Below are 21,719 nucleotides of genomic sequence, written 5' to 3'. Positions count from 1 at the left end.
ATGTAAGACGACTTTGTCACTCCTCCCGTTAACAAGTGAAGTGCATTAGCTCTCCCCGTGAATCTGCATTGTCTTTCTTTAGTCAACAGCATGCAGTGGAAGGGATAGCATGATAGTTTTAAACCTGGGCTTCACAAGGTCTTTCATGTTTCAGCTCTTGGACCTCGACCCAAGTCCCACGTATACAAATCAGAGCCAAACTACTGGAGTTCATTCAAATCACTAGGAGATGAAATGAGTTGTCACCTTGCCTGAGTCTGTCCTAGACCCTCCAGCCCCCAGCCAACCTGTGAACTGACCACAGATACATGAGGGAGCCCAGGCAAGAAAAGAAGAGCCCCCCAGCTGAGCCCAGTCCAAATTACAAAACCAGAGACACTCTTGTGCTAAACAATGAGTAGTTGTTTTTTTTAGCCACTAAGTTTCGGAGCAGTGTGTCACGTCCTCATGCTTGCTTGCTTTCATCATTGTGGCCTGAATTTTAAAAATTCATAAATGTGAAATAATCCCCATATCTCTTCCATTTAAATAACAAAAGATACACATGCAGAAAATCACACTTCTCTGTATTAGAAATTGCAATGCATTTCTCCATAATGAAGTATTATCCTAGAAAGTTGACAAAGCCCTCATCCATCCCATCTCAATTACAAATTTGTCCCCTTTCCTTCAAATAAATTGTTTTGGACCATAAAAATGGAAACTGCATTCTGCAAATGTATTTTGAATCATACTATGTTCATAGCCAGTTTTTGAGAGTCTAGCTGAGAAATTTTGTGACATTGCAAATCAATATCAAAAAAGGTCCAGAAATAACAAATTCTATGACTCTGAATTATGAAAGATGATCTGATTATTACTATAAGTTGAAAAACAGATGGAAAAGAAATGTAAAAGACCCCAAAGTGATACATCATTGGTTTCATAGGAAAAATATATATATATATATATATATTCTCAGTGTTTTGGCGTTTCAATTTTTTTGGTTGGGTTTGGGGTTTTTTTGTTTTGTTTGTTTGTTTGTTTGTTTAGATAGAGTCTTGTTCTGTTGCCCAGGGTGGAGTGCAGTAGTGTGATCTCAGTTCACTGCAATCTCTGCCTCCTGGGTTCAAATGATTCTCCTGCCTCAGCCTCCCGAGTAGCTAGGATTACAGGTGTCTGCCACCACCTCCAGCTAATTTTTGTATTTTTAGTAGAGATGGGGTTTTACCATGTTGGCCAGGCTGGTCTTGAACTTCTGACCTCAAATGATCCTTCAGCCTCGGCCTCCCAAAATGCTGGGATTACAGGCATGAGCCACATTGTATGGATTTCAAATTTCCAGAAATTTACAATGTAGAACATTTGTTATCTATGTAACCACCTCTGATTTTTTTTTTCCCTGCTTACAGCATGCTTTTAAACAAAATGTACCTTACATCATTAATTTCAATGTATTTAAAGAGCTTAATGAAGTGGCATGTGAACACCACATTTCAAATCTGAACTTGGGCTGACAGGGTCTGGACTCACTCAATTTCATAATTTCCACTTCCTAAGAAATTGTCCTGTCCCCACTCTTTCTATAAGCACTTGCACACACAATTCCAGCAGCCGCATTAAAATATTACAACCTCATGTTTCCTTCAGAAAAGAGAATTGGCTTTAGTTTTGATGTCTTTTAAAACACCATCGTTTTGGCTGTTCTGTAAGTATATTTATCATTTAAGCAATGAAATTTCCATCTCAGGAAAAGAAAGTGTCTATATTTTTTTCTGTCTCTCTGACTCATAGTTTCTCATGCTGAACTCTTTATGAACCAGAAAAGGGGACGCATGGCCAGTGTCTTTCCATGAAACATTCTCTGCTGATAGATGTTATTGCCAAGGCAGCTTTCAGAAGGCTAGGACTCATTGTCAATGCCAAGTGTGCAGTCATCCATCATTTGGAACCATTTCTACCTTGCTAGCGCACCCGCTTCTCTTCGGGGAAGTTCTATTGTTGGTAGAATGAGAAAACCTTCTTTGTTCTCCTGAAAAACTGGGATGTTTTTCAGAAAGGCCCAGGCGGGCTGGGCATGGTGGCTCATGCCTGGTATCCCAGCACTTTGGGAGGCTGAGGCAGGAGGATCACTTGAGCCCAGAAGTTCAAGAGCAGCCTGGGTAACATAGCAAGACTCTATCTCTACAAAAAAAAAAAAAAAAAAAAAAAAATTAAATTGGCCGGGTGTGGTGGTGCATGCCTGTGGTCACAGCTACTTGAGAGGCTAAGGCAGAAGGATCAATTCAGCCCAGAAGGTTGAGGCTGCAGTGAGCCATACTCATGCCACTGCATTCAAGCCTGGGTGACAAAGAGAAGACCTGTCTCAAAAAAAAAAAAAAATTGCTCAGGTGCATTGATGTTTAATAATGGAAGAAAAAGATTAACTCTTTTTCTGTTTTGTTTTGTTTTGTTTTGTTTTGAGACGGAGTCTCGCTCTGTCGCCCAGGCTGGAGTGCAGTGGGGCGATCTCGGCTCACTGCAAGCTCCACCTCCCAGGTTCACGCCATTCTCCCGCCTCAGCCTCCGGAGTAGCTGGCACTACAGGCGCCCGCCACCACGCCGGCTAATTTTTTGTATTTTTAGTAGAGATGGGGTTTCACCATGTTAGCCAGGATGATCTCCATCTCCTGACCTCGTGATCCACCCACCTCGGCCTCCCAAAGTGCTGGGATTACAGGCGTGAGCCACTGCGCCCGGCCATTAACTCTTAAAAGATTAAGCATATGTGGATTTTAAGTTTGCTGTGAGAAATAATTTACAACGTTAGACTTTCTCCCTTTAACAATAAATCATGTGTTAACTGCTCAAATTATGGTTTTTGACCTCTTTTCATGTCAAGATTAAACACCAACAAATAAATACTTTTGTTTCTCATAGCAAATAGTTGGAGTCTAATTATTGCCATATATTGTTATATGTCTGGTAAAGTATTCTGAGGGACAAACAGAAGAATCAGGTAATCAAAAGGCGAAACGATATGTTAATTTTTTTAATACATGGCTCTGGAATAAGGGAAAACAGAACTTTAAAATGAAGAAGGATTCCTCCCTGAAGGAACTCTGGATCTAACTTCTTCCAGGCAGGGCATGGTGACTCATGCCTGTAATCCCAGCACTGGGAGGCTGAGGTTGGAGAAGCACTTAAGCCTGGGAGTTTGAGACCAGTCTGGACAACATAGAAAGATCCCACCTCTACAAAAAATAAAATAAAATAAAATAAAATAAGATAAAATAAAATAAAATAAATTAGCCAGGCATGGTAGCACAGTCTGCAGGCCCAGCTACTCAGGAGGCTAAGGCAGGAGGATCGTTTGAGCCCAGGAGGTGGAGGCTGCAGTGAGCTGTGATTGCCCTGCTGCTCTCCAGCCTGAGCAACAGAGCAAGACCCTGTCTAAAAAAAAAACAAAAAAACTTCTCCCTCATAAGGGGCACGTCTTTAAAGGTCAATATAGTGCAAGTATTTAACAAGTTGTTCTCAAGAAGTAGGAAAATGAGAAAATATCAAGGCCTTCTATGCATGCACTCTATCTAAATTTCTTTGAATGTCTTTTAAATTCAAAGAGAAAAATTATTGATCTATGAGTATACACTCATTCTATTTGGCAAAACAACCAAAATATTGTTGGAGATAATATTGTATTGCCTAGTTATGCTTCTCACCCAGTTATTTATGTACTACAGATATACAGTTGCTCAAATTTGTGGAATGAGAAAGCAAGCCAGGTGTACAGGCTAAAAAATGAAAATTTAATCATCAATTAAACATTCATAATTGGCTTTTTTCACTTAGTGACTTTTGATACTTTATAGATACAGCTTAATTTTGTCTTCTGTTGACTTCTTGTGCTATTTTCTCTGTAGAAAGTTTATGTGATCCTTGAACCTGAGTTATTATTTATTTATAAGTATATAACTTTATCTTCCCCAGGAGATCACCAATTCTAAAGGGCGCTCATGTTATTTTCATAATAAAGAAAACATAAAAATATTCTTAAAACTTTTGAATTTTTAGGGGGCCAGAAAAAAATTATACTACCTAGCTTAGACCTATGATCAACATATTTGTACATAAAAAAAGCAAGTCATTAATTCAGAATAATTCAAGCAAATTCAATACGTAAAATACTCTTGGGCAATGAAAATAAAGAATGCTTTATTTATCCCCAAATAAAAATCAACGACAAACACAAAGGCATCTGATTCTCCAGCATATTTTTATTGAAGGATTGAGTAAAGAAAATGAAGTGTCTTCATTTGCCATTTGGTAGTATGAGATGAAAAAAAGAATGCAGAAATATATTCGTTTAAACTTCCTTTTTTTGAGACAGGGTCTTGCTCTATCGCTCTGTCTGGGGGGCAGTGGTACGATCATGGCTCACTTCAGCCTCAACCTCCTGGACTCAAGCAATCCTCCCATCTCAGCCTCCATGTAGTTGTAGCTGAGACTACAGGTGTGCACCACCACATGCAGCTAATTTTTTAAATGTTTTTTGTAGAGACAGGATCTCCCTATATTGCCCAGGCTGGTCTCGAGCTCCTGGGCTCAAGTCATCCTGCTGCTTCAGCCTCCCAGAGTGCTGGGATTAAGGGTGTGAGCCACTGCACCTGGCCCCAAAACTTTCATTTTAAAGACCTGTGTTTTCTGCACATAGAGCCGCAGAAACTATTAGTACTGGGGAGTACCAAGCATGATATTTAAGGGCAACACTGACTATTCTAAAATGCATGTGTTTTATTTAAGTCTGTGAAAGTACACAGATAAAGAATCTTACTCTTTCAAAGTAATCTCCTTAGAGCTATCCATATACTCATAGGTGCTCTTCTTGATCGAACACAATTGTGACTTCTGGAAACACTTTCAGAACCTAGAGTGTGTTCTTTCATGCCTGAGCTTCTTTCCACGAGACTGTTGCTTCACTAAATGCATTACTGAACATCTCCACAGATACAAATCGTCACTCTTTCCAAACTGATTTGGAATTTGGCAACATATTGAGTGAGTTTTGTTTGTTTGTTTGGTTTGGTTTTTTAGGTACGGGGTCTCACACTGTCACCCAGGCTGGAGTGCAGCAGTGCAATCTTAGCTCACTGCAGCCCTGGACTCCCAGGCTCAAGGGATCCTCCCACCTCAGCCTCCTGAGTAGCTGGGACTACAGGCACACACCACCATATCTGGCTAATTTTTTAAATTTTTTTTGTAGAGATAGGATCTCACTATGTGGCCCAGGCTGGTCTTGAGCTCCTGGCCTAAAGCCATCCTCCTGCCTCAGCCTCCCAAAGTGCTGGGAGTACAGGCATGAGTCACCATGCCTGGACATGAGTGGCTGTTATACAAGATACAGTAAGTAAGATTTATGATGCTGTTAGGGAATTGAAAAATGATTTTCAAAAGATAATTTTTAACCAATGGATCAGAAAGAATAAGAAAATGAAGCTTTCACATTGTCCTTTTATGTTCTTCCTCATAGCAACAAAAACTTCAGTTGACCATTTTCAAACTCCATCTGCATACTCTAAAAAGATATTCTCAAAAGGCAATTGAAAGGGTCAGTTGAATGACTTATATTTACACTTCACTAATCGATTGTTTGAGAAGACACTTGGCTAGGGCCAGCCAGGAAAGAAGAAATAGAGAAGACACTTAACCAGTTAACCCAATTGACAGGTGGCTTTGGGATGGTATACGGAGAGCCTTCTGTGTTTTAGAAAATTTGAGTTGTTCCAAGAACAGAATAACAGCTGATCTCTCAAATGATAAATGTGGATTCCCTGGCTAATGGCAGAGGAGTGATTTGCCCATTAAATTGCTGAGGGCTATTGTTTGATTTAATACTGGCCAGGCAGAAAGAGGAAGTTTTCCTTGGAGTGGAGCAGGTCACCCCGTCTAAGGCTTGAAATCATTGGCTGTTGTTGCTGGTCAAAAAGCATAGGCCAAGCCGGGCAGTGGCTCACGCCTATAATCCTAGTAGTTTGGGAGGCTGAGGCAGGTGGATCACCCGAAGTCAGGAGTTTGAGACGAGTCTGGTCAACATGGTGAAACCCCATCTCTACTAAAAATACAAAACTAGCCAGGTATGGTGGCTCATGCCTGTAGTCCCAGCTATTCTGGAGACTGAGGCAGGAGGATTGCTTGAACCCAGGAGGTAGAGGTTGCAGTGAGCCGAGATCGTGCCACTGCACTCCAGCCTGGGCAACAGAATGAGACTTCATATCCAACAAAAATAATAATAAAAAAATAAAATAAATAAAATAAATCTATAAGAATAAAAAAATTGAAAAAGAAAATGTGGTATATCTACACAGTGGACTACTATTCAGCCATAAAAATAAATGAAACCATGACTTTTGCAATAACATGGATGGAACTGAAGGCTATTATCTTAAGTAAAATAACTTAGAAAGTGAAATGCCAGACATGCTCATTTGTAAGTGGGAGCTAAAGAATGCACACTCATGGATATAGAGAGTGGAAAAACAGACATTGGAGACTCCAAAGGGTGGGAGAGTGGGAGGGGGTGAGGGATGAGAATTTCTGTCATGAGTACAATGTGCATTATTCAGGTGATGGATACATTGAAAGCCCAGAAGGCAGTAGGTAATATATCTATAACAAAATTGCACCTGTACCTCTTAAACTTATACAAATTATTAAAAAGCATAATGATATATCTCTTGACCACTTAAGGAAGCAGAAATGTTAAAAAGTATCTGTACGAGTTATAAATTGCTTTTTCATAACATCCACAAACTTGAAAAGAACACACCCACTTATTGAGAGACTGAATAAACAGTGGCCAGACTATCTATAAAACAATGCTTAACCTCAATAATAATGAGAGAAATGCAAATTTTTAAAAAAATTGCTTGCCAACAGATGGCAAAAATTAATAGTCTGGCTGCACCAAGTATTGGTATGAATAGAAAGCAGTCAAGTTCTCATATACATTTTTTTGGTGAGAATAAAATAGTCCCGCAACCACCTTGGAATCAGTGAGAATTTTCTAGTAAACTTGAATATGCTCATTCTCTAGGGCCTTGCAATTAAAAAAAAATGCCAAAGCCCATGAGCAAATATTCATACCCACGTTGTCCATGACCAGAGAATACTGAAAACAACCGATGCACTCATCAACATTGGACTTGATGAATAAAATAGGGTAGATTCACACAATAAAACTGCAGTGAATATGAATAAACTCCGTGTACATGTATCGACATGAATGCATTTCAAAATCATAATAGTGAGAGAACCAAGTCAGACAAAACTATATGCCCTATGATACCATTTATGTGAAGTTCAAAAACAGGCAAAACTGTAACAATGTAAATATCCCTCAAAACAATGTATTGTTGAGGGATATTTACATAGACAATAAAATAATACAAAAGATAGAATGACTGGACATCTCATTATTGGGTTGGCGTTTTTTGTTTTGTTTTTCAACCTGGGTAATGGATATTAATTTTATAAATTATTATTTAAACTCAATCCATTATATGTTTTATGCATGCTTCCCTATGTGTATGTACAAAGATAGACAAGGGGTGGGGGAGAGAGAGAGAGAGAAAGGCATGGAGGGAGCAAGGAGGGGAGGGAGGGAGGAAGGAATGAAAAGGAGAGAGTGCAATAAGCAAAATCATGAAGGAGAGAGTATTGGAAATACCGAAGAAATAAACAACATGTAAAAAATAAAGAAAACGCGTGACTCCATTTCACAGGTCCTTTTATTTCTATGGGCTTTCTGGGTATTGCATGCAAATCTCCATGGTCTGAAAGCAATCACACATCACATGTGTGCTTTACACACATCACCATTCAGCCATTGCTGACTTTTCATTTGTCTGTCTGCCTGCTGTGTTCTTTAGTTTCGAAATCTCGTAATGGAAGACTCTATTCAATTTTGCATCCTCGGCACCTCGCATGGTGCCTGGCAAACAGAAGAATAAATATAATTAAATTTAAAAATGCATAAAAACGTTAAAAATGGACCAAAATAATGGGAGGAAATGTTGCCTTATTTTTAAACTCTAAATTAGTCCATGGGGAGTGTCCCACCCCACACCACCCACCGCACTCCCCACACACACTTATAATAGCCTCTCTTCAAGACACAATCTTAATTTGCACATAACCAAACTAAAAGAAAACACAACTCTGAAAACGTGAAAAAACTATGCCCCCTCTTCTAGGTCTTATTATGTTCTTTTCAATGTTCAAACACAAATTGATTTGGCAACCCACGTTTTCTTAAAATTCCTAAGGGCGTTTATTTAACCGAACTACAATAGCATGCCACTTGCATATATTTGTATATTTGGATTCAGATAATGTTTTCCATTTACTTTTAAATGATCCCATATAATGTGCATTATTCAACTGTACCCCCACTGAATATAAATAATTTAATGTTCACATTTCTAATGCTTGCCAGCGGAAGCAATTTTTTCCCTCTAAATGTGTAAGACAGAGTAGGTTCTCATGCTTAATGCAAACAAAAATGCCCTGAAACTATTTATTTTTCATTTTAGAAATATTATTGCAACACAGACAGAACATAAACTCAGTACTTAACAGAAAATTAATATAATTTTAATGTCCTGTTATGATGATTTCTATTCTCCATTGCTTTTGCACTTACGAAGAGTTTGGAATAGACTTTCCATAAAATGTAAGTTCTCAATTTGATCCTAAAAACTATTCAAAGAATCGACGAGCATTATATAATAGCACAGATGTGACAGTCCAATTTTTTAAAGTTACAAAAAGAGACCAGAAATCACTGAAAAGAGGCAAAAATAATACTATTTTAGTTTTAAATCGCTGATTTTTCTTTTTTTCTTTTTTGATTTAGACAAAGGTTCCCATTCCATAAATAGATGATTTTTACTACAATTCAGGAAGAAAGCTAGTTCTAAAATTCCTGATACTTAAAATAGCTACATTTTATGCTTAAACATTAACATACATTACTAAAAGTTACAAAGAGCTGGTTAACATATGAAATTCACAAATATAACCTTTCTGATTTTCTTCTTCTTTATCAAGAAATCCTCTTATGTCACCAATTCAGCCCCATTGCTAAATGCAAACAGTGTAAGTATTTTTACATCTTTACCCACTATTCCTAGCTGACTCAAGACCTTGTTACTAAAATGCTTATTTAAGAGAAATATTTCTGGTTAGAAATGGTGTAATAAAGTCCATCTTGAACTCTCCTCTACTTGGAAATCATTTCAAAAAACACAATAAAGGTGAAAAACAGAAACACTGCCTTCCTTTTTATGAGAATAAGAGATAGAAGACATTCAGAATCACAAGCAGTAGAAGCCACACAAGGCTGTGGAAAAAGACAGAGAAAATAACCCTGGCTGCAAATTCTAATATCCAGGAAAAATCAGTTCTCCATGGAAGGAGAAACCAGAAGTCCAAGACAAATATTTCTTGTTGGCAATAATGAGGAAAGTGTGCTATGGACTCATGGTAAGAGCTCCTCTGCGACCAGTCTAAATTCAACATTTAGAGAAAATGGTGTTGAATGAGAAATCACAGAGACAGCCATATTTGTAGGAAGCACCTCATGACTGAGGCAGACCAAGGATGAAACACGAATGCAGGGTGCAGCTGCCTAGCTTTTTGGGTAAAACAAAAAGGTTAAAGATAGTACTGGGAATCCTATTCAGTGGAAGGAAGGAAGGAAGGAAGGAAGGAAGGAAGGAAGGAAGGAAGGCAAGCAAGCAAGCAAGCAGAGAGGGAGGGACGGAGGGAGGGAGGGAAGGAAAGGCATATATTGGAATGAAGTAAAATAGTTTTTATTCATAATGACATGATCTTGCATGTAGAAAATTCTCTAGCATCTGCAGAAAAGCTACCAGAATAATAAATGGATTTAGAAGGTCACAGAATACATGGCTAATTTTAAAAATTAAATTAGGCTGGATGCGATGGCTCAAGCCTGTAATCCCAGCACTTTGGGAGGCCAAGGCGGGCAGATAATGAGGTCAGGAGATCAAGACCATCCTGGCTAACACGGTGAAACCCCATCTCTACTGAAAATACAAAAAAATTAGCCGGGCATGGTCGTGGGCACCTGTAGTCCCAGCTACTCAGGATGCTGAGGCAGGAGAATGGCGTGAACCTGGGAAGCAGAGCTTGCAGTGAGCCAAGATTGCGCCACTGCACTCCAGCCTGGGCAACAGAGCAAGACTCCATCTCAAAAAAAAAAAAAAAAATTAAATTATATCAGTAACAAAAAGTTGGAAAACAAATTATTTTAAATGTCATTTACAATAGCAAGTAGTACTGAGAGACAGATTTAGCAAATTTATGCAACACCTGAACACTGAAAGTTTTTAAATATATATGTTGATGAGAGAAATTTATGAAGACCAATACATAGAGAGATATATCATCTCTATTATTTGAAAGTATTGGCATTGTTAAGCTGATAATTTCCTCTTACTTGATCTACTGATTCAATGAAATGTCAATCAATGTTTCATTAGGATTTTTTTTATATTGACAAGCTAACTCCAAAATTTACCTGCAAATGCCAAGGACCTAGAATAGCAAAGTAATTTAGATAAAGAACAACAAAATTAGAGCACATATGCTTCTTAAGTTCAAGATTTACTAGAAGGCAACAGTATCAATGTCATGTGTCACAGGCAGTAGGACAGACAGGGAAAACAATGATATAAGATAGAACCACACATCCATGGTCAATTGACTCAACGTGGAAATAATAAGCTTTTCAAGAAATGGTGTAAGAATAACTGAGTATTCTTTTAGGAATTTTAAAAAAAAAACCCTTTTTTCACACTATTTAGAAGGTTTTATCAAAATGTATCATAGACGTAAATGAAAAAGCTGAACTATTAAGCATCTAGGTGAAAACACATGAACAACTCTTCTTGAACTTGGTATAGAAAAGATTTTTTAGGGCTGGGCATGGTGGCTCATGCTTGTAATCCCAGCAATCTGGGAGGCCGAGGCAGGCAGATTACTTGAGGTCAGGAGTTTGAGAACAGCCTGGCCAACAATGATGAAACCCCATCTCTACAAAAAAAATGCAAAAAAAAAAAAAAAAATTAGCCTGGCTTGGTGGCGTGCACCTGTAATCCCAGCTCCTTGGGAGGCTGAGGCAGGAGAATTGCTTGAACCCAGGAGGTGGAGGTTGCAATAAAAAGAAAAGAAAAGAAAAGGTTGTTTAGATAGGACACAAAAAGCATGAATCATAATATTTTTAAAAATGGATGAAGTGGACTTTATCAAAATTCAAAATTATCTTTAAACAACATCATTAATAAAAGAAAAGATAAGCTGCATACTGGGAAAAAACATTACATAAAATATATTTATTATATATTCAGAATATATAAACAACTCAATTACAAAAGACAAGCAACTCAACAGACTACTGACAAAATATATGAACAAATACTTCACAGAAAAATAACACACACACACACACGGAGCCAATAGGTATATAAACAAAGATACCACCATTATTAGTGATCAGAGCACTGCAAATTAAAGACACAATGAGATATCCCTACATGACCACGAGCATAAATAACATTTTCAAGCTTGACAATAACAAGCACTAAATATAAAGTAACTACAACCCTCCTACATTCTCAGGTGCAAAGTGAAAAGACAACTTTTGAAAAACAGTGCAGCATATGAACCTAAACATGTAACCAAGAAAAAAAAAATAGAAATAGCCTATAGACAAAGACGTGTCCACTGATACCATGCATTTTTATTCATAATAGCTCAGACAGGTAAATACCTCCATTGTAAAAATAAATAAATAAATAAGCTATTCCACTGGGATTATGAAATTTTTTAAAAATTTGCATAGTCTCATTATCCCTGTGTATTTAATTTTCTCCTCTGGGAGCCTGCAGCATTTACCTTGGAAGTGCCCCAAGCAGGTGACTGAGCCAGTTTCACTCACCTTTGGTTGACCTCACCTGGAAATGATGGGGAAATTGTATTTTTCTCACATTCTAAGCACATCTGGTTGACCTATGATGCAATAATAATTACATAGTTGGGTTCTCTGCACCAGATAGCTCCTTCCACTGCAAAAACATTGCCATTCATGCATTTTCACCCCCCAGCTAAACCTCACATGAAGGTCTAAGAAAGAACAGTAGATTGTGTCAAAAATCATTGATTTCTGAGTTGTTGGGTTTTTTTTTAAATGCTAGTGTTTGGTGCCATCTAGTGGGTTCAATTTACTATTTAAGCCACACAAAAAAATCACCATAACAGAGGGAAGAGAGAGGATCCTTTTAAAATAAATGAAATCAAGAATTGCTTTTCAAAAATAAGTGTGGGCCGGGCGTGGTGGCTCATGTCTGTAATCTTAGCACTTTGGGAGGCCGAGGCGGGTGGGTCACTTCAGGTCAGGAGTTCAAGAACAGCCTGGCCAACATGGTAAAACCCAGTATCTACTGAAAATACAAAAATTAGCCGGGATGTTGGCGGGCGCCTGTAGTCCCAGCTACTCAGGAGGCTGAGGCACGAGAATCGCTTGAACCCGGGAGGTGGAGGTTGGAGGGAGCCGAGATCACGCCACTGCACCCCAGCCTGGATGAGAGAGCGACACTCTGTCTCAAAAAATAAAAAACAAAAAACAAACAAAACAAAAAGTGTGGACTAGGGCTCAAAATTCTGATGCCTTTTTTTTTTAATAATTTAAATTAACTTGCTTGATGAATATGGGGGTGATATTCTTTTTTGAGGGTGATAAAAAAGTTCAGGGAGATGGAGATGATGGTTGTACAATATTATGCATGCTGTGTACTAAATGCCACCGAATTCTATGCTTTGAAATAGTTAAATATATGTTAGAATAATAACATTCTAAGAAAACATGAATTTAAAGTGGGAGGCATGGTAGATAACATGACTGCCCACACATAATCTTTAAATCTGCCCAATATAGTCCAACATTGTTTCTTCAGATGGCTGTACTTTATTTTACCTTGTATTTTATCTACTATGTCACTTTTTCCCCCACTTTCTCACCTCAGCTATTCAAACAGCCCCCTGCCCAGCTTTCTAGCACTCAATCCTGTCTCCCGGGATAAACGGCATCCCTCCTAAGCCATCCAAGACATGGTGTCACTGCACTTCTGAATGTTCCTGGGTTTTCCCCAACTTTTCCCAATGGAAAAGCCCTGTAAGGGTCTCTATGGAAGTTTAGTAGGGTTAGGGGCTAGCACCAGCTGTCCCCACTGTTGTAAGCTCTCTCATCCCTCTGGGTGGCAATTGGGAGGTGGGTGATGGTCTGTGGACCAGCCGTGGGGAGCTACCCCTGGAGTGCAGAACTTACGGATGCAGAGAAGAGGTACCTCCTTCTTGTACAGAATGGGTGTGCAGGGATGCCTGAAATGGGGAGAGGGCAGAGTGCCGGGAAGGAAATCCAGCACTCTTATGGGTTACACTGTAGGGATGGCAGGGAAGGAGGTGGGAAAGATGATTTCAGCAGGGGACAGGAGTTAGTGGGGGAGGCTTGCACCCTTCCACGCTTTTGAGAGTGCACTCACACAGGCACATGCACTCACTCCCATGCACACACTCCCACTCATTCATGTACACACACTTGCATTCTCATGCCCTTTACACTTGCCCTTGCACACTAGCACACTCAGGTCCACACCCAATACACATACACAGTCATATACTGAAAAACACAGCCACACTCACACTCATGCATCACAACCCTACACTTACACCATCACACGCACACTCATACACTTACATGTATGCACCCACATACACATGCATACTTTCACATTCTGTCATTCATAAACACTGACACGCAGCCACACAATGTCACAGTACACACACACTGTCACACTACACACACACTTTTACATGCTCTCACACTCATACCCACTGGCACACACTCATAAACACACCCACAAGCAGTCACACTAACTCACACGCTCACCCTTCCACACACATGCACTGCACACTCACATACTGACATACTACATGCCTTCATAGTTTACACACACACTTCCATGCACATTCAGTCCATACCTTTTTGCACACTCATACACTCATTCACACTTCCATCATCACAACACTGACACACTTCTGCCTGTCCTCACACACTTGCCACACACACACTGACAGTGTTCCATGCACACTCACACATCCTGCGCATTCAGTCACTAACTTGCCCTCATGACCACACACACACACACACAGGCTTTCAAATGCACTCATCCACAGACACATATTCTCATATGCATACATACTTGCACACACACCCTCACACGCTTGTTCACACTCCCTTACATGCAGTCACACTAGCCATCACACTCACATGTGCTCACACACATACACACTCACACCCCCTTTGCACACACACTCCCCCCACCCGCTCACCCCAAGCCCACCTGACAGGTGACACACTTTACCTGTGCGACTGGGATGGCTGGTCCTCTGCCTGGGCTTCGAGGTTCCTTGGGGGCAGCGGCTTATGCTGGTTTTCCCACTGCGGTGTCTTCTGTGGCTTCAGCGTTGCCTAGTGCAGGCTGCCATTCAACAAACGCATTGTCAACAGTCAACCAAAAGAAACCCATTGGCCACCATGCCCTGAGGACTAACCCTGACGCAGATGCCCTTCCAGATGCCCTCAATAGTCTGTTTCCATCACCCCAGCCTTGGAAGAGAAGCACTGCTGCCTATGCACTCCATTTACAGGTGAGACTGGGAGAGGTTTAGGGAGTGGCCAAGTCCCCTGCCTACACAGCTGCCTCCCAATCTATCTTCTCATCCTCCCCCTTCTCAGGCTAAAATCACACTCAGTGTTTCTGTGGGATCATTTGATCTGGACATTGTCAGAAAAAATTGCACCAGACAAGTTAAACCTTCAAGGAAGGACTCAGTCAGGACTATTGCAATATGGAAGAGAGAAGGAGCTTAACTTTGTTGAAACAAAAGGCTGGAGAGTTTTTAAGTGCCGGGGTGGGATGCTGAGAAGGAACTGGAGACATCAGGAAGAGGTTAGGAAATGCTGTAAAGCTATCTGCGTTGGCTCATTGGAATTTTTCAAAACTGGGAATCTGCCCTTCTACAAAAACTGAGACACAGATGTATCATCTCCTTCAATAATTGCATTTTAAAGGGATGGCTCTGAAGTCTTTCCTGGGTTGCAAAACTAGGAAGAGGCTAGAAGAAAATTTGGGAGAAGATTTGCATCTCAAAGAGGTAGAGAAAGAACTCACAATTGCAAGTTTCCTAAAATAAATCCTCCGTGAAAAAAGGAGGCCTGATGGATGGAACTGGAGGTCATTATGTTAAGTGAAATAAGCCAGGCACAGAAGAAAAATACTGCGTGTTCTCATTCACATGTGGGAGCTTAAAACCTGGATCTCATGGAGATAGAGAGTAGATTGGTGGCTACCAGAGGCTGGGAAGGGAGCAGAGAAGGGAGATAAAAATAGTTTGATTAATGGATGCAAATATCTTAGGTTCTTTTGGTTTTTTGTTTTGTTTTTTTGGAGACAGGATTCTGCTCTGTTGCCAGACTGAAGTACAGTGGTGCGATCATAGCTCACAGTAACCTTGAACTCCTGGGCTCAAGCAATCCTCCTACCTCAGCCTCCCCAGTAGCTAGGACTACAGGTGCATGCCACCATGCCAGGCTGGCTTTTGTGTTTTTTTTGTAGAGACAGGGTCTCACTAGGTTGCCCAGGCAGGTCTCGAGCTCCTGAGCTCAAGAAATCCTCCCGCTTTGCAAATATACACTTCGATAAGAGAAAAAAGACATAGTGTTCAATAGATCAGCAAGTGACTGTAGTTTACAATAATCTATTGTACATTTCTTTTCTTCTTCTTTTTATTTTTATTTTTATTTTTATTTTTTGAGACAGAGTCTCGCTCAGTCACCCAGGCTGGAGTGCAGTGGCATGATCTCCACTCACTGCAGCCTTGACTTCCCAGGCTCCAGAGATCCACCCACCTTAGCCTCTTGAGTATGGGACTACAGGTACACAACACAACACCTGGCTAATTTTTGTATTTTTTGTAGAGACAGGGTTTTGCCATGTTGGCCAGGCTAGTCTCAAACTCCTGGACTCAAGTGATCCACCCACCTTGTAGCAGGATGAGCCGCAGACAAAACCTCTCAGACCCCGAGTTGTAGAAGGAAGGGCTTTATTCAGCTGGGAGCATCGGCAAGCTACTGCCTTAAAATCCGAGCTCCCCGAGTGCACAATTTCTATCCCTTTTAAGGGCTCACAACACTGAAGATTTCACATGAAAGGGTCGTGATTGATTTGAGCAAGCAGGCGGTACGTGACAGGGGCTGCATGCACCAGTGGTCAGAGAGAAACAGAACAGGGCAGGGAGTTTCACAGTGTTCTTCTATACAATGTCTGGAATCTATGAATAATACCGGTTTCTAAGTCATGAGTTGATTTTTAACTACTGGGTGTAGGCCAGGCAGGCCCAGGCCTGGTTTCAGGCCTGGCACCAAGCTGCCTGTCTTTGGTTTTACTTCTTTGCTGTTTTTGCTTAAAACAGGTACTGAGTATAAAACAATATAAAATAATATGAGAGGGTCTTTTCCTTCAACCTCGGCCTCCCAAAGTGCTGGGATTACAGGCTTGAGCCACCGCACCCAGCTATCTTGGTGTTTTTAACCTTAATAACGACCAAGTGCATCCTCGATATGGTCTCATCCCCCTTGCTGTAAGCACGTTAAAATGCTGTTATGACGTGCATTCGAGTGATCGAATGGTGCTAACATCAATGCCTTTGCCTGCAGAATTAATTCAGGGGTTTATTTGAAACTCAATAAAAAAGGCCTAATGTGCAACATTCGGCAGACAAGAAGCCATACGCAGATACTTTCTTTTAAAATAACAGGTCATTATTTGGTTCTTTCTCATGTGAGAGTCAGATGACTCAGAGCCAACATAAATTCCAAGTGGTATGCAGAAAACCAGTGCATAGCTGGAGAGGGGAATGAAGGTTAGTATCTGCAGTAAGGCTGAGTCGATGCAAACGGCCACACGGTCATGGATTCACAATGATCTGGGTCTCCATCATCCTGCAAACCAACACCTTGCACAGCCTTCAAACACCAGCTGGGAAATCAAAAGTAGCATGTGCAGTAGCAGGAGATCTGTTCACCCTCTATTTCCTCTCATCTCCATGCAGCAATCTGTGAACAGAGAGAAGCCTTTAAGCTCTGGGGTCTGCTGCTCTGCAGAGACAATTTGCATTTCTCTCAACAACCCTGGAATTCTTACTGGGAAACCCAGGGTACCTGGGAGCTCAGGCCATCCTGTGTCCTTTGGGATGTTAGGAGGAAGCAGAATAGCCAGCTCCCAAATGGAATACTGCAAAATGCTCACTTCTCAAGGGTCTGTTTTGGGTTTTGTGTTTTTTTTTTTTTTTTGAGACAGGGTCTCTGTCACACAGTCTGGAGTGCAGTGGCATGATCCCGGCTCACTGTAACCTCCACCTCCCAGGTTCAAGGGATTCTCCCACCTCAACCTCCCAAGTAGCTGGGGCTACAGGCACGCACCACCACACTCAGTTAATTTTTGTATTTTCATTTTTGGGGGTTTTTTGGTAGAGACAGAGTTTCACCATGTTGGCCAGGCTGGTCTCAAACGCCTGACCTCAAGTGATCTGCCCACCTCAGCCTCCCAAAGTGCTGGGATTACAGGCATGAGCCACCGCGCCTGGCCTCCTTCAAGGGTCTGAATCCAGCCAGTGAGCTTGCCCTACATCATGCCTGCTTCATCCTATGCAATGGAGAGAGGCTGAGATTTTATTTTAATGAGAAAATCTATTGAATTGCATTACATTAAACTAAAATGGAGAGACACAAACATAAAAAATGAAATAAAAATCCAGAAATTGCAATAGTAGGTAACCCTCCAAAATGTGGCAAAGCTCTGTGTATATTAAAAGTGTACTGAGGTCGGGCATGGTGGCTCACACCTGTAATCTCAGCACTTTAGGAGGCCAAGGCAGATGGATTGCCTGAGTTCAGGGGTTCAAGACTAGCCTGGGCAAAACAGTGAAACCCCATCTTTACTGAAGTACAAAAAATTAGCCAGGCATGGCGGCATGCACCTGTAATCTCAGCTACTCGGGAGGCTGAGACAGGAGAATTGCTTGAACCCAGGAGGCGGAGGTTGCAGTGAGCTGAGACCTCGCCATTGCACTCCAGCCTGGGCAACACAGCGAGAGTCCATCTCAAAAACAAAACAAAACAAAAAATATACTGAAACATGCAACATCCACCTTTTCGTAATAGTTCCCATGGCCTACACAAGTGAGTATGAAATGCTTAATATTTTGCTTGCCCTACATTCTCTTTTGCTGGAAGGGTGGTTCTGAATAAAAACTTTTTATTTTCCCGTTCTTTGCTTTTTCATTAATGCTATTTTCTTTGCCCCAAAGTTATAGAGTGGAAAAACTCCCAATCTCTTTTTCTTCTCTCTTGTATTTTCAGGTAGATGCATTCTATTACAATATTCTATCTATCCGTTCATTCCATCTATAATCTATCATCTATTCCATATATCTATCCACCATCTATCTATCTATTCCATCTATCATCTATCTAACTACCTATTATTGTCTATCTGTCTATCTTTCTATCATCTATTCATTATCTATCTATTCTATCTACCTATCATTAATCTGTCATCTATTCCATCTAACATCTATCTACCTATTGTCTATCTTTCTATCATCTATCGTCTATCTACATTTACCTATATTGTTCTCTCTGTCAATCATCTATCTATCCATCTATGTATATATGTATTTATGAATGTATGTGTGTAATTTTCTATCTTCTAGTTATCCATCTGTCTATCTATCCATCCGTCCATCTATTTCTCTTATGTATACAGATAAATATATAATCTATATATCTTACATCTGTAACATGTTCTTTTTACTTTTATACATCAGTGACATTAATTAAATCCCACCTAATAAAAATTGTATTCTAAAATTTGGTGTAGTAGGAGGCTGAATAACCTGACCCTAGATCAAGGTACACATTGTGTGGCTGAAAATCACCTGGCTTTGTTAGACTTCATCTTTCTCCTACATAGGACTTGGTAGCCAGCCTAGAAAATCTCAAAGGTGCCTTACAACCTTTGAATGCATTGGTTCCATGGAAGCAGGAGGCTTGAGCTCTAGACCCATGGCTGTTGTAATTACACATAACTCAGGCATTGCCATAAGGGACCCTTAGGATGGCAGTACGACACTTGTTCCTCAGAATACCCTACATGCAAATTTGCCCTCCCAAGAGCCATATTTTACAAAGTGATAATCTTGGGAACATGGTCCACCCAAATGCCTCTGCCTGCAGTGGATTTCTGCAGACTTCAGACAATCTGGGCACCATCAAAGCCAAGCACTCCCTGGTGTAGTGTCTAATAGGGACCATGTAATTAGGGCATGTTTTATGTGAGATTCTGCTCAAGAGATGTAAGTACAAGAAAAAGACAGCTTTTCACGGCAGAGATAAGATAATTGAGCTGTCTGGCATAGTGACTCAAAGCCATTGAAGGTTCTAGTTAAATGATTCCTCTGGTTTTGACTTTTTAAATGGCTCTTTCACTGTTATTGCCTCTGGCAACTACCATTACAATTGGAGGAAATTTTGTTCCGCTAAGAGGCTACTCCATTTACGGACTCAAGCCAGACCAAAATAATGAAGCTCTCTTATAATCCCGGTATGTTTCCTGATCGTTCCCATTTCCCTCTCTGGCTGTCCAGAAATAGACTCTCTTCCAAGGTATCACTTCTATTTATAGCCAATATGAAGGTCTTGTAGAAAAACACTGACTTCCAAAAACAACAGACGCATGTTGGCAAGAGTACAGAGAGAAGGGAATGCTTATACACTGTTGGTGAGAAGTAAATTGTACAACCTCTATAGGAAACAGTATGTAGATTTCCCAAAGAACTAAAAATAGATCTACCCTTTGAGCCAGCAACTCCACTAATGATTATCTATGCAAAGGAAAAGAAATTATCAAAAAAGATGCTTATGCTTACATTTTTATTGCACCTCAATTCACAATAGCAAAATTGTGGAATGAACCTAAATGTTCACTGGATGAAGAAAATGTGGTATACACACACCAAGGAATACTATGCATCTATAAAAAAGAATGAAACTGTATCTTTCGCAGCAACATAAATGGAGCTGCGGGTCAATATCCTAAGTGAGATAACTCAGAAACAGAAAATCAAATACCACATGTTTTCACTTATAAGTGGGAGCTAAAAATGGGTACACATGGACCTATAGAATGGAATAACAGGCACTGGACACCTTTAAAAGGGGGAAGGTGGGAGAGGATGAGGGTTGAAAAATTACCTATCTGGTATTATGTTCACTGTTTAGGGGACAGAAGGCCAATCCCCACCACTAGGCAACATATCCATGTAACAAACCTGCACCCTTATGCCCTGAATCTATTTGTTTTTTCAACATTGACTTCCATGGTCACTATTTGTGAAATCACTCCTCATGAACCAGGACTTGCATGTTTTTTTGTTTCTCAGGTGAACTGTCACCCCTACAACTCAGCTTGCAACCAGCCCTGGCCACCACCAGTTTCCCCACACTGAGCTGAATATTGGACATGCCCATCTTAGACATTCCAGCCCATTCTGAAATTCCACATCGATTCACCCGACAAAGTCTGAAGTTCCAGGGCAATTTATCTGGAAAAGCTCACCTGGAATCACGTGTCATTTCAACCAACAACTGTTGAAGAGGACGTGGCATCAAAACCAAGGTTATCAATTATTTATAAGGGCTGTGTGCTGGTTGGTCCAAGCATCTCTCCTTCATGCCATCACTCCTTTCAAGAGCTGCCTCTGTTTTCTAATTTAGCACAGGAATTTAGATGCCCCTAAATAAGTAGGCATCCAGTATCTGCCCACACCAGTTTTTGTAAGAGTACATATGGAGACACTACCTCCACCCCTGCTCTCCTACTGCATACCCCACCATGCCAAAGCATGGTGGCTCACACCTGTAATCCCAGTGCTTTGGGAGGCCAAAGAGGAGGAACACTTGAGGCCAGAAGTATGAGACCAGCCTGGGCAACATAGTGAGACCTCATTTCTATAAATAAGTAAAAAAAACAAAAAAATAGGGCATAGTGGTGCACATGTGTGGTCCCAGTTACTCAGCAGGCTGAGGCTGGAAGATCACTTGAGCCCAGGAGTTTCAGGCTGCAGTGAGCTAGGATTATGCCACTGCACTCTAGCCTGGGCAACAGAGAGAGATCCCATCTCTAAAAAGAGGGAGAAGAAGGAAGGAGGAGGAAGAAGAGGAAGAGGAGGAGGAGGAGAAATACTGCTCTTTCTCAGGCCCAAGGTAAAAAGGTTTTTGGTCTCATGTTGACCAGAAAGACATTGATATTTAATTAAGCAATATAAAAAGGCTCATTGTTAGGATTAAAGAGTAAGTAAAATCAATATTGAGATAGGAGGATGGAGGACACCAACTGAGTTCCAATCCCAATGAAGAGGAGAAAAAGCTACAACTATCTAGGTGAAATATCTACTTATCCTAGAAGAAGCCTTTTGACAGCAACATAAAATTCATACCTATAGGTTTTTAATTCCTATGGATGCCGTAGCAAATAACAAAAACTTGGATGGCATAAAGT

At 40.5% G+C, this 21,719-nt stretch overlaps 1 long non-coding RNA gene across 2 annotated transcripts; it reads left to right on the top strand.

The window, feature by feature from the left end:
* Positions 1–14,525: 14,525 nt before the first annotated feature.
* On the top strand, positions 14,526–20,855 carry LOC134809327 (uncharacterized). Of its 2 annotated transcripts, none has more exons than XR_010154775.1 (2): positions 14,526–14,748; positions 20,602–20,855. It is a non-coding gene; the product is annotated as an uncharacterized LOC134809327 (long non-coding RNA). The 2 variants fall into 2 exon arrangements; XR_010154776.1 differs by lacking the exon at positions 14,526–14,748 and adding an exon at positions 14,968–15,050.
* Positions 20,856–21,719: the final 864 nt, after the last annotated feature.

Source organism: Pan troglodytes, chromosome X (assembly GCF_028858775.2).
Source record: "Pan troglodytes isolate AG18354 chromosome X, NHGRI_mPanTro3-v2.0_pri, whole genome shotgun sequence".
Taxonomy (NCBI): Eukaryota; Metazoa; Chordata; class Mammalia; order Primates; family Hominidae; genus Pan; species Pan troglodytes.
Note: the sequence above shows the minus strand (reverse complement) of the source record. Positions and strands in the feature narration are given on the sequence as shown.